Consider the following 13,715-nt stretch of genomic DNA (forward strand, 5'->3'; position numbering starts at 1 on the left):
ATCACCGACTCGCCGGATCCACCTCGACAGCGACTCCACCGCATCATCGGATCCACGAGCTCACCGCGATCAGCGCCAAGTTCTTCACGAACGACAGCAAGAATACGCTCGTACTCGCATCGAGCGCTGAAGAGAAGCGCGGCGTCAATCAGACCAGCGCGCTGGGCCCTCTGTCGATGTGCATGCGCCAGGGGAACCAGGCGACTTGCCGTACGCGGTAGGTTGCCCTGCGTTCACTCGTGAGCTGCGGCAAGTCCAGTGGCCCAGCATGAAGAATTTCAAGCCAGACGTGCCAGAGAAGTACAATGGCAAGTCGCATCCGTCAGAGTTCCTCAGCATCTACACCATCGCGGTGCAAGCTGCCGGGGGACGGGACGACAAGATCCTTGCCAACTACTTCCCGCTGGTGCTCAAACCCAATGTCAGATACAGGCTCATGCACTTGCCGGATAACTCCATATCCTCCTGGGCAGACCTATGCCATCAGTTTGTCGGCGCCTTTACAGGCGGCCACAAGCCTCATGGCCAAGAGAGCGATCTTCATCTGCTCGCCCAAAAGGAAGGGGAGCCCCTGCGCAAGTACATTCAGAGGTTCAGTCGTGTACAGCACAACATCCCAGATGTCCACCATGCCGCGGTAATCAGCGCATTCCATCAGAACGTGCGAAACCGCAGGATGCGGGAAGAGATGGCGATGTGCAAGATCAGAGACGTCAGTGAGCTATATGCCCTGGCCGACAAGTGTGCACGCGCTAAGGAAGGGAGGAAACTCCCCGGAGAGAATGTAGGAGCAGGAGGATCTAATAGTGAGGAGACTGCCCCGGCAAAGCAAAACAGGCGGCGGAACAACAGGAAGAAGAAAGGCAAAGAGGTGCTAGTCATTGAGAAGTCCGGCAATGGAGGTGGCGCCAAGAAAGCCAAAGTTGGTAGCTCCGGCGAGGAGGCTGTGGCGGTCGCCGACAAGCAGGACGGCACCAACAAGCAGTACTGCAAGATCCACCGCACCAAGGGCCATGACCTCCAGAGCTGCAAGAAGGTCGAACAGCTTGTCGAACAGCAAAAAGCTGAATACGAGCGGCGCGACAAGGAGAAAGCCCAGGAAGGTGCTGGAGGAGCCGGCAAGAAACGTCCAGGCCGAGGAGGACGCCGCGGCAAGGCCAAGCAGCGGCAAGGAGACAGACCTCCCCGCGGCCGCGACAAGGATGAAGACGACGACGATGATGAAGATATGGATGATGACGAGACCGATGAGCAGGAGTTCCAGAAAGCCACAGAGGTCCTGTGCGTTGACGGTGGTGCTTCACTGCATACTTCACACCGCCAGCTCAAGCAGTGGGTGCGGGAAGTCAATGCGGCAGAACCACCCATCGAGTCACGCAAGCCTCTGAAATGGTCTAGCACGCCTATCATCTTTGATATTGAGGACCACCCTGATCGCATAACTGCGGTCGGGTGCTTGCCGGTGTTAGTTTCACCAACTATCCGCAACCTCAAGGTCACTAAGATGCTAGTTGACGGCGGGGCCGGCTTGAACCTGATCTCCTCCGCGGTACTCCAGAAACTCCAGATCCCTGATGGCGAGCTCGAAGAGACCGGCACATTCCAAGGAATCAATCCGGGAAGGAGCAAGCCGAAGGGAAAGATCACGTTGCCGGTAACGTTTGGCAGCGAGTTGAACTTCAGGACTGAGAGGATCACTTTTGATGTTGCTGACTTTCCATTGCCTTACAATGGGATACTCGGCTGTCCAGCACTCGCCAAGTTCATGGCAGCCTCTCACTATGCATACATCATGCTCAAGATGCCAGGCCTGATAAGTGTCATCTCTGTCCCTGGCGACAAGAAGGATGCTCTTATCTGCGCCGACAAGATCTACCGGGAGGCAGCAGCCGCAACGGATCGCAAGTCACTTGCCGCTGAAGCTCCCGAGGCGAAGAAGAAGACCAAGTCCGGCAAGAGTTCTGATGCCCACTCCGGCAAGCGCACCTCTTCGGAGTGCTGCGCTACCGTCGAGGACGCACCATCGAGCTCCTCCGGCAAGTGTAAGAAGACAATGGCAGCTCCACCAGAGACCAAGAGGGTGTCTGCCAAGGAGGATAGCACTGGTGGTACCTTCACCATCAGTGCCACTCTCGACCCTAAATAGGAAAGCACGCTCATTGCTTTCCTGCGGGCGAATGTCGACGTATTTGCGTGGCAACCGTCTGACATCCCCGGTGTTCCCAAGAAAGTAATCGAGCACCATCTTGACGTCTGTCCTCATGCGCGGCCCGTCAAGCAGAAAGTCAGGAAACAGGCACTGGAGCGCCAAAAATTCATCGCAGAAGAAATCAAGAAATTGGAAGCAGCAGACCTTGTCAGAGGAGTTCTCCATCCTACGTGGTTGGCCAACCCTGTACTCGTGCGCAAGGCAAACGGGAAATGGAGGCTTTGTATCGACTTTACCGATGTCAATAAAGCTTGCCCCAAAGACCCATTTCCCTTGTCGCGCATCGACCAGATTGTTGACTCCACGGCCGGATGTGACTTGCTTTCATTTCTTGATGCATACTCAGGATACCATCAGATCTTCATGGCAGAAGAGGATGAGGAGAAGACCGCATTCATCACCCCATGTGGCACATACTGTTTCGTACAGATGCCTTTCGGTTTAAAGAATGCTGGTTCAACATTTGCAAGGGTAGCCCATGACGCTTTTGAGCCGCAAATGCACAGAAATGTGGAAGCCTACATGGACGATATAGTGGTCAAGAGCAAGGACAAGGCAACTCTGATTCAAGATTTAGACGAAACCTTTGCAAATCTGCACAAGATCAACCTCAAGCTTAACCCCGAGAAGTGTGTGTTTGGAGTCCCTTCCGGCAAGCTTCTCGGGTTCTTCGTGTCTCAGCGGGGAATTGAAGCCAATCCCGACAATATCAAGGCCATTGAGCAGATCGAAGCACCAAAGCGCGTCAAGGATGTATGAAGACTTGTCGGTTGCATAGCTGCTCTCAGCAGGTTTATCTCTAGGTCTGCTGAGCGCACCCTACCATTTTTCAAAATATTGAAAAAGGCAGGTCCAATGAAATGGACTCCGGAGGCGGAGGCTGCACTGCAGGACTTAAAGAGATACCTGTCCTCCACTCCAACACTTGTCACACCTAAGCCACAAGAGAAGTTGCTGCTATATATAGCGGCAACCAATCAAGTGGTTAGTGCTGCGTTAGTAGCGGAGAGAGAGGCGGATGATGATCCAGCAACCACGGCAGAGGCATCCAGCGACAAGCAAGGGACTTCACCGGCAAGCTCTGGTCCCGACAAAGATGGATCTGCGCAGGAGCGTGACAAGATGCAGAAAAGAATGGTGCAGCGCCCAGTTTACTTTGTCAGTTCCCTTCTGCAGGGGGCTAGATCAAGGTACTCTGGTGTGCAGAAATTGCTTTTCGGCCTTCTCATGGCCTCGAGAAAGCTGCGCCATTACTTCCAGCACATGAGATCACAGTCGTCACTCGTTTTCCGCTGAAGAGGATACTGCAAAATCCAGAAGCAACAGGCAGGATTGTCAAGTGGGCACTGGAACTGTCAAGCTTTGGCCTCAAGTTTGAGAGCACTTCAACTATCCAAAGCAGAGCATTGGCAGAGTTCATAGCAGAATGGACGCCAACACAAGATGAAGAAATTCCAGAGACGAGCATCCCCGTCAAGGAAGCAAGCAAGGAGTGGCTGATGTACTTTGACGGTGCCTTCTCACTGCAAGGCGCCGGTGCGGGCGTGCTACTTATCGCACCCACCGGAGAACACCTCAAGTATGTAGTCCAGATGCACTTTCCCAAGGAGCAAGCAATGAACAATACCGCAGAGTATGAAGGTTTGCTTGCCGGTCTCAGGATCGCAGCAGACCTTGGGATCAAGAAGCTCATTGTCAGGGGTGACTCACAGCTTGTCGTCCGCCAAGTGAACAAGAATTATCAGAGTCCATTGATGGAAGCTTACGTTGATGAAGTGAGAAAGCTAGAAGAGCACTTTGACGGCCTGCAGATGGAACATGTTCCAAGAGCTCAAAATGACATTGCCGATGGCCTGTCGAAGTGCGCTGCACTTAAGTTACCTGTGGAACCAGGGATCTTTCTGCTCAAGCTGACTCAACCATCCGTAACGCCATCAACTGGACAGAGCAAGAAGAGGAAGTTGATTTCTGGTGATTATTTTCCGGCAGAGCTCCCTGAAGCCGCCGCCAAGAAAGTCCTCAAGATCATCACCAAGAGTGCTGAGGATCAGTCTGCTCCGGCAAGCCTTAGGGTTTGTTCCGTTGAAGCAGACGCTCCCGACAAGTTTTGCTCCGGCAAGCTTGCCGAGGAACATCAAGCTCTGGCTGAGCCGCAGGTTCTCGCCGTAGAAGCAGATGTTCCCGCAGCTGTGGATGTGCCTTTAGTCCTTGTTGTCGAGCCGCAAGCTCCAACATGGGCACAGCAGATTGTCCTTTTCCTTCAGACAGGAGAACTTCCCGAAGAGCAATAAGAAGCGGAAAGAGTAGCCCGGCAGTCAAGTATGTACCAGTTTGTCGACAACACACTGTACAGAAAAAGACTCAATGGTGTGAAATTGAAGTGTATTCACCGGGAAGACGGACAAAAGCTGTTGGCAGAGATACATGGAGGCATATGTGGTCACCACATTGGCGCAAGAGCACTTGCCGGCAAAGCGTTCCGGCAAGGTTTCTTTTGGCCGACAGCCCTCCAGGATGCAACTGCACAAGTAACCAAGTGTGAAGCATGCCAGTTCCATTCCAAGAAGATACACCAGCCAGCTCAAGCTCTCCAGACGATCCCTTTATCCTGGCCATTTTCGGTCTGGGGGCTCGACATCCTCGGCCCCTTTCCCCGAGCTGTCGGGGGCTTTGAGTACTTGTACGTTGCAATCGACAAGTTCACAAAGTGGCCGGAAGTGGAACCAGTGAGGAAGGTGACATCACAGTCAGCAGTCAAGTTCTTCAGGTCGATTGTTTGCCGTTTCGGGATCCCTAACAGGATCATCACCGACAACGGCACACAATTCACGAGCCGCACCTTCATGCAGTACGTCCAAGATCTTGGCGCCAAGGTCTGCTTCGCTTCTGTTGCTCATCCGAGAAGCAACGGTCAAGCGGAGAGGGCAAATGCTGAAGTGCTGAGCGGGCTCAAGACCAGAACTTTCGACAGGCTGCACAAGTGCGGAAAGAACTGGATTGAGGAGCTGTCGGTGGTTCTTTGGTCGATCAGGACGACGCCAAATCGAGCCACTGGCCAGACACCTTTCGCTCTAGTCTATGGAGCAGAGGCAGTTCTCCCCATGGAACTCGTATACGGATCACCTCAAGTGCTCGCTTATGATGAGCTCGAGCAAGAGCAGCTGCGATGAGATGACGCGCTGCTCCTTGAGGAGGACCGTCTTCAGGCTGCTGGATGAGCTGCTCGATACCAGCAAGCTTTGCGCCGCTACCATAGCCGCAAGGTTAGTGCCAGAAGTTTCGAGGAAGGCGACCTTGTTCTTCGGCGCGTTCAGTCCGCCAAGAATTCCAACAAGTTGACGCCGAAGTGGGAAGGCCCTTACCGGGTGAAATGAGTCACTAGGCCCGGCGTTGTCCGCCTTGAGACCAAAGATGGTATTCCGGTGAGCAACTCCTGGAACATTGAGCATCTTCATAAGTTTTACCCGTAGGGCGTGGTTGCCGAAACCTATTCCGGCAACCACCTTTTGTACAAGTCTTGCCGATGTTGCATATAATCCTTTGTACAAAGCCGGGCGCAGATCCCGTGCATAAGTAAAGCTCATGTGCTCCGCACATCTTGTCAATTCCACGCTTTCTACTCTCTTTGCACGCGTTATCTGACACTTTGTGCAGCACCTACCCCCGGTAAGCAATAACGAGCCGTAAGGCTCCATATCTTTATTTTCTCTTCTTTCTTTTTCTCAAATAGGAAAGGAAGATTCCCTCGCACACAAGTTTGCCGGGGGGAAAGGAGAAGATAATGGTGTGGATCAGGCATCGTTCAAGGAAATTTCGCCTTACCGGAAAGCAAACGACAGAAAAGCTAAGTTGCCAAAGTTTGAGCAATCAATTTTAATTTTTAAGTTATCTTCCTTGAACGACCGTGCTTTGTATGGAAAACCTGTGCGCAGAGGAACCAACTCGTAGCTAGTTGCGCCCTTACTTTGTTTCGAGTCCGCTCAACAACTTAAGTGAGCTGCGGCTAGTTGCGACAAGGTTTCTTGTCGGAAGCAGCACCGCCAGCAGGCTGCTGATGTCCCGCACTCAGCGCTCGCGGCTAAGGTGCCTGCGCCGACAAGTTCCCTAAAAGCGTAGGGCAAAAACATACAAAGGAAGGAATCAAGTAAAGGAAATAACATAGCAATCTCTACCCAAAATAGAGTTATATTACAAGATAACTTGTCGCAGCTCTAACAGATTGTTCTCATAACATGACCAACAGCAACAAGGAAAAAAAGAGAAAACGGGCGGCCTAGTCTACGCGATCGCCCTCAACCCTCTTAATTTCGCTCACCTTGTCCACAATGGGTGCGACAAGGGCCTTGAGCGCCTCCAGATCAGCATCCGGCGGCAAGGACCTAAGGACGTTGGTGAGGTTGAGGCCTGTGTTGCGGAAGCCCACCTTCACCAGCACCTTCTGAAGAACTCCCGCCCAGATCTTGCGCGACTCGTCGGCTAGCTGCTTTGGGATCTTCTCCCGGAGTCGCTGGAGTGCCGTCGCCACGCCTTTGAAGAACAAGCTGAGCTTGGCGCTGGGTTGGAGGTGCTCATCGGAGGAGTACCCGAGATCCTCCATCCCCAGGTGCGCCAGCTCCCCGTTGATGGCTGCGGCAACATTCACCAGACCCTCGTGCGCGGATGCGCTCGCGTCTCCGTCGACCAGAAGAGGTAGTAGTACTCCCTCAGCTCCTTCGCGCCAAGCTGAGTGGGGAAGATGGCCCGCTCCTTCCGCAGCGCCGCGAGCCGCTGCACCTCGACCGATTTCACGCCCTTCCCCTTGTCGGCTTTCGGAGCCATGGCGGAGGTGGTGGGGGAGATCGACGGTGTTGGTGGTGCTGGTGGCGATGGGGGGCGGAGCGCTGCTCTCTTTCGGCTTTGAGAAGAAGGGGGGAGCGGCGGAGATTTGTGAAGTTGGAGTAACAACCGGCGAGATGGGCGAACTGCCCCTGTTTCCCCTGCTTATAGAGAGGGAGGGGGCAGATGTTTCGCCCTTCCGAATAAAGAAACCACCCACAATCTCTCCCACGACGCCGCATTCGACGCGTGCCGTTGGGGGAGGGCGCGGTGGATACGGAGTAAGATACGGCGTGACCCAGGCCGCGTGTGCCCGTGCCCTGTTTTGGGCCTTGCCCAACAGCGCTCGGCACCGTGTGTGGCCCAGGCCCGGGGGCTCCTGTCGGTGTACTAGAGTAGGGGTACCCTAGTATCCCGAACTTGTGCATGGGCAGTTGCAGCACCCCGCGGTAAGGCTTGCCGGGTGACCGCCAAGGTCCTCAAAGTATTCAAATCAAGGAGACAAGGCCCCGGTAAGAGGAGCTTGCCGGGAAGACCAACCAAGGCCCGGTGAGCGACAAGCTTCCGGGCGCGGCAAGACAACGACCACGGCAAGGTGCTTGCCGCGGCAGGCAACCACTCTGTACCCGCGCTCCAGCACATCCACCAACGTGTCGCCCTGGGGGCCTTTCCAGGCGCGCGTGGCGAGAGGCTGTGCAGCCAGCGGTGCACGGTGGCATGCGACGCTGACAAGATTGCCATCGTGGCGAGCGGTGGCGTCCCTCATGGTCCTTTTTTGCACTGTTTGGGCGACGCAGACGGGCATTTAATGCGTTTGTCCCCTGCCGTTAGGATTAGGTAGGATACACTGTTCGGGTAGCTGTACCAACCACCCCTCTTTTTCCATTTTTACCCTTGTCTACGTTGCCACCTGTCGGTAACCCCTTGTGCGTATAAAAGGATGCCCATGCGCAACGTGGAGGGGGGGTTCGGTTCGAGGCCAGAAAACACTCACGCTCGGTCTCATTAGCAGCTCGAGTGTACTGTAGCACTCAGCGCTCCCGAGCAAGAACTCAATACAATCAAACAAGCAGCAGTAGGAGTATTATCTCTCCGGAGAGCTCCGAAGCTAGGTAAACTTCTCGTGTGCTTCGCCTCGATCCGCTCTTCGTGCGATCTCCGCCCCCTGCCGAACCGAAAGGGGCCCGGTCCGCCGGTCCCCATAGGTGTTCATGGATCAGCTTCCCCGACAGGGTGGAAAGCAGGGTTTTTAACTCTGCAAACACTGCATTAGCTTCAGGAGTCCACTCGAACTTGTCTAACTTCTTCATCAGTCGGTAAAGAGGCAATGCCTTCTCAACGAGACGAGAGATGAATCGACTTAAAGCGGCCAAGCAACTAGTAAGCTTCTGAACATCGTGCACACGCATAGGTCGTTTCATTCGGAGAATAGTGCCTACTTTCTCTGGGTTTGCATCGATTCCTCGTTCGGAAATGAGAAAACCGACCAACTTTCCACCAGGAACTCTGAATGTGCACTTGGATGGGTTAAGCTTGATATCGTACCTCCTGAGGTTGGCAAATGTTTTAGCGAGGTCAGTCAGTAGGTCGGAACCTTTCCGTGACTTGACCACAATATCATCCATGTACGCTTCCACATTCCGACTGATTTGAGTGAGCAAACACTTCTGAATCATCCTCATGAACGTGGCTCCGGCATTCTTGAGGCCGAATGGCATGGTGACATAACAGAAGCACCCGAATGGGGTGATGAAAGCTGTTTTGATCTGATCGGGTCCAAACAGACAGATCTGATGGTAACCGGAATAAGCGTCCAAGAAAGACAATCGCTCACATCCCGCAGTCGAGTCGACTATTTGGTCGATGTGGGGAAGAGGAAAATGATCTTTCGGGCATGCCCGATTGATATGCTTAAAATCGATGCAGATGCGAAGCGAGTTGTCCTTTTTGGGGACCATGACGACATTGGCGAGCCACTCGGAGTGGTAAATCTCTCGGATAAACTCTGCTGCTAGGAGCCGAGCCACTTCCTCACCAATAGCCTTCCTTTTCTGGACGGCGGACCGTCGCAGATGTTCCTTCACAGGTTTTGCCTTTGAATCGACTCGTAGACGATACTCAGCCAGTCCCCTGGGTACACCCGGCATGTCAGAAGGTTTCCATGCAAAGATGTCCCAGTTCTCACGGAGGAACTGGATGAGCGCTTCTTCCTATTTGGGGTCGAATGTTGTGGAGATATGAGTCGGAGAAGCGTTAGGATCGGTCGGGTGGATGTGAACAGGTTTTGTCTCACCGGACGACTGGAACGCTGATTCCGTAGCAGGCTTTTTGGCTCGCAACAAATCACTCAGGTCTGCATTCCTTTGGTGTTCTTGCCACTCTTCTGCCACCATCTGAGCATCGGCGATCTTTGAGCCTTTCTGGAAGCACTCTTCTGCCTTCTTGCGGTTACCAGTAACAGTGATCACGCCTTCAGGGCCAGGCATCTTTAGTTTGAGGTACACGTAACATGGTCGAGCCATGAAACGTGCATAAGCTGGCCTGCCCAAAATTGCATGATAGGCACTCTGGAAATCCACAACCTCAAATGTCAGCTTCTCTTTGCGGAAATTCTTTGAATCACCGAAAACTACGTCAAGAGCAATCTGGCCGAGTGATGCGGCCTTCTTGCCAGGGATGACTCCATAGAAACTCATGTTGCTTGTGCTTAGTCTGGACATCGGAATGCCCATCCCTTTCAGCGTCTCGGCGTACAATATATTCAAACTGCTGCCGCCATCCATCAACACTTTGGTCAGTCGAGTGCCCTCAACAACTGGGTCGACCACCAACGCTTGCCTCCGAGGTGTAGCTATGTGCGTGGGGTGATCAGATTGGTCGAACGTAATGGCAGTCTGAGACCACTTCAGTTAATTGGGTGTTGACGGAGCAGCCATATTCACCTCTCGGTTTATAACTTTCAGTCGGTTTTTGCTTCCAACGTCAGCAAAAATCATCAGGGTGGTATTGACCTGCAGATATTCCTCGTCACTGTCCTCCTTGTCCTCAACCTTGTCCGACTCTTTTTCTTTGTCCTTGGACTGCTTCCCTTGGAATTGTTGTATCAGGAGTCGACACTGTCGAGTGGTATGCTTAGGGTAAATGAAGTTACCCTCTTCATCTTTCTTCGTGTGGATGTGACATGGCAAATCCATCACGTCGTTTCCTTCTTTATCCTTTACTTTCTTGGGGTTCCAAGGCCCCTTGGGTTTCCCTTTGAACTTTCCTTGATTCAGGGCCAAGGCTTCTCCAGGAGCGGCTGGCTCGGCTTTACGCTTTTGCTTCCGACTGGAATTTCCGCCTCCGGTGTCCTGGGCGACTAACTTATCCTTGCCGCTCAGGAGCCGATCCTCTTCCTCACCATTGGCATATTTGGTGGCTATTTCCATCATTCGACTCAGAGACATGTCTCCGGTTCAACCGAATTTCAGGCTTAGCTCTCTGTATTTTACGCCCTCCTTGAAGGCGCAAACTGCCTGGTGATCAGATACATTCTCTACTGTGTGATGCAGTGTGATCCATCTCTGGATGTAATCCCTCAGAGTCTCATTCGACTTCTGCACACAAGATTACAGCTCTGTTAGTCCCGCCGGTCGCTTGCACGTTCCTTCGAACGTCCTGACAAACACTCGGGAGAGGTCCTCCCACGTGTAGATGCTGCTGGGTGTCAACTGATTCAGCCATGCCCTGGCTGACCCTTCCAACATGAGAGGCAGATGCTTCATGGCCACCTCGTCATTTCCGCCGCCGATCTGAACATCCACTCGGTAGTCCTCAAGCCAAGTATCAGGCTTGGACTCACCGTTGAACTTGGTGACTCCAGTCGCCAACCTGCAGTTGGGAGGAATCACCGCAGCTTTGATGGCTCTGCTGAAACACTCTGGTCCGGAGACATGCACTCGGCTGCTGGTGGGTACATCTTTGTCATTACCCTCTTTATGGGTTCTGTTCCGGTCGATCAAACCTTGAACGATGATGGAACTCGCATCAAAGCCTGGTTCCCTAGGGTCGACTGGAATCCTTCGCCCGCCACTGTGCTGGCGTCTGTCATCCTGCTGTCGAGGCATATATGATCCACCTCTCGGGGGAGGAGTGGGCACTCGACGTCGATCGTTGCGATCGAATCGGTGATCATACTGCTCATAGTTCCTGTACTGATCGTGCCGGTCGCCATACCCTTCACGCCTCGGGGGCGATCTGGGGCTATGAGCCGACTGGACCATATTCGCCGCCACGGATATGCTATGAATCCTGTTCCGCGACTGCGACACAGCCGAATTCTGATCTCTTGTTGCCCGGAGCAAATCCCTGATCTGCATCAAGCCTCTGCCAGCCTCTGACTGGGAAGGCTGAATCGACTCTGCTATACGGGTTGCAGCTGCCAAATTCTGGATCGGAGTGCGGTATACCTGAGTCGGAGGTTTAAAGAGTTGGCGTCGACTGGAGTCTGGAATCCGTTGCCGCGTGCGCTCGTCGAGTGCCGGCTGAAGGTTCTCCAGTCGAGTGTGCTCAGCCAGGTTGGCCAAGCGCGCGTCCTCTAAGGCGCGAGCCTCAGGGGTTTCTCCAAGGATCGGAGTATGAAGCGCATCCATGTTCCGGCGGCGAAGTTCTTCCCTCTGCTGCGAGTTGAGGGGTCGGGGCGGTACTCCTTATGGTCGTGCGACGGATCGCCTCCGCCGTTGCCTCCCTTGGTGCCAGGAAAGTCGGGGGGGACGTGCACCCCATTGACCATCAGGACCTCCGCCGCCGGATCACTGCTGTCGCACTCGGATGCAGTCTCTGCGGAGCCAGTTGACAGGTCGAACAGGCCATGGAGAGATTCGTCGGGCTCGATTGCCGCGACTTGGGCAGTGGTCGACTGGCGAGCCACTGCGTGCCTCACCCACCGTTGAAGCCTCGACCAGCCGGAGCGCTTTCGCCGGCGGGAAGCTGGGAGGGAGGATGACACGAAAACCGGCCGATACTGAGTCGACGGTTGCCGCAGAAGGACGCCGCGGACGCATGCTCGAAAGTGCGTAGCTTCGCGGACTGGGAGCGCATCCACGTCGAGCGGAGCCTCCTGCAGCCAGGCAGAGTCGTCGGCGATGAATGTGAGCGCGCCGAGACGGATCTCGTGGCCGTCAACCAAAACTCCACCTGAAACCATGATGATGGGACTTGAAAAGATTGCAACTTCTCCAATAAGTCGCTAAGACACCTGCCCCAAGGTGGGCGCCAACTGTCGTGGTTCCAAGTCTGACAGTAGAATAGGGGGTAGGTATGGAGAGGCAAGATCCTAGCTATGGAGCAGTTGTGCACACAAGTGTTTTACGAGTTCAGGCCCTTCTCGGAGGAAGTAACAGGCCTATGTCTCAGTGCCCGGAGGCGGTCGACTGGATTATATGTGTGAGAGTTACAGGGGTGCGAACCCTTCTACCAGTGGAGGGGGTGGCTTATATAGAGGACGCCAGGACCCCAGCCAGCCCACGTAGCAGAGGGTTAAAGTACATTAAGGTCTGGCGTTACTGGTAACGCCTTACATAAAGTGTCATCATGACCATAAATACTACTTAATTACAGACAGGTTTGGATTCAGAGTAGATCTTGAACTCCTGGTGGTCGAGTGAGTCTTCTTAGTCGAGTGTCTTCAGGTTCGTCGAGTGTCTTCTAGTCCGTCGAGTGGAGTTCCTCTTGGTTGACTGGAAGACGACTTCTTCTAAAAGATGTCCTTGGGGAGGGTACCTTGGATAGGTTCATGACCCTACCCTAGGTACATGACTTCATCACCTAAAGAAATTGAACAAGCCAGGGCAACTGCATCAGTTGTGCCTGAAGAAACTGCACCAACTTCATCTGCTCCTACTACAAAGTCATCATATATGAAGAATATCATCCTTCCTTCTGCTTTAGAAGTGAAGAAAACCAAGGTTGTGGAGAAGGCATTTGTGAAGAAAAAGAAAGCATTAACGACTTCAAAGTCTTCAGCTCCCAAGAAAGTGAAGAATTTGTCAAGTTCCTTCACCAATCCCATTGTTGCTATTCCAATCTCTACTGTGCCATACAAGGAAATCGATCCTTTTGGAGAAAACATGTCATTCCAGATGACAACGATGAGGAAAATCCTTCTGCTACTTTGTCAGAGCAGATGGATGAAGAAATTGAAGTGGATGATATCCCCTCAACTCCACTGGTATCCTCACCCATGCCTCAGCTCACAGCTGAAGAGGCAGGCGTTGAAGAAATGGAAGATGAGGATGTGGACATTGGATCTACCACACCAGTTCTCAATGATAACTATTGCGAAAGTCATCATCCTAATTCACCATTGACCACACCTCTGCATCTAATTCCTCAGTCCCATGTACAAACTGAAGAAATTCATACAGGATCTGAAGGACATCAGACATCTCTTATTTCCATTCCTAAAGAAGTTCCAGCTTCTTCAGCTGATGTAATGGAGACACAGACTGCCGCTATTGAAACAACCACTGAAATTCCTCAGTCTGTGGCTCCAGAGGTTGTAAACCAAGAGCCTGTCAAGTCTTCAACTGTAAATCTTCGGCCAAAGCAAAAAAATACTCATGCTAAGAAGCAAAAGTTCAAGGCTAACGATTTCTTTGCTAAGCACCATTTCTTCATTGAATTCAACCCTTATGACTCAGCAAGGCTTCAG

This window comes from Triticum dicoccoides, chromosome 2B, assembly GCF_002162155.2.
Source record: "Triticum dicoccoides isolate Atlit2015 ecotype Zavitan chromosome 2B, WEW_v2.0, whole genome shotgun sequence".
Taxonomy (NCBI): Eukaryota; Viridiplantae; Streptophyta; class Magnoliopsida; order Poales; family Poaceae; genus Triticum; species Triticum dicoccoides.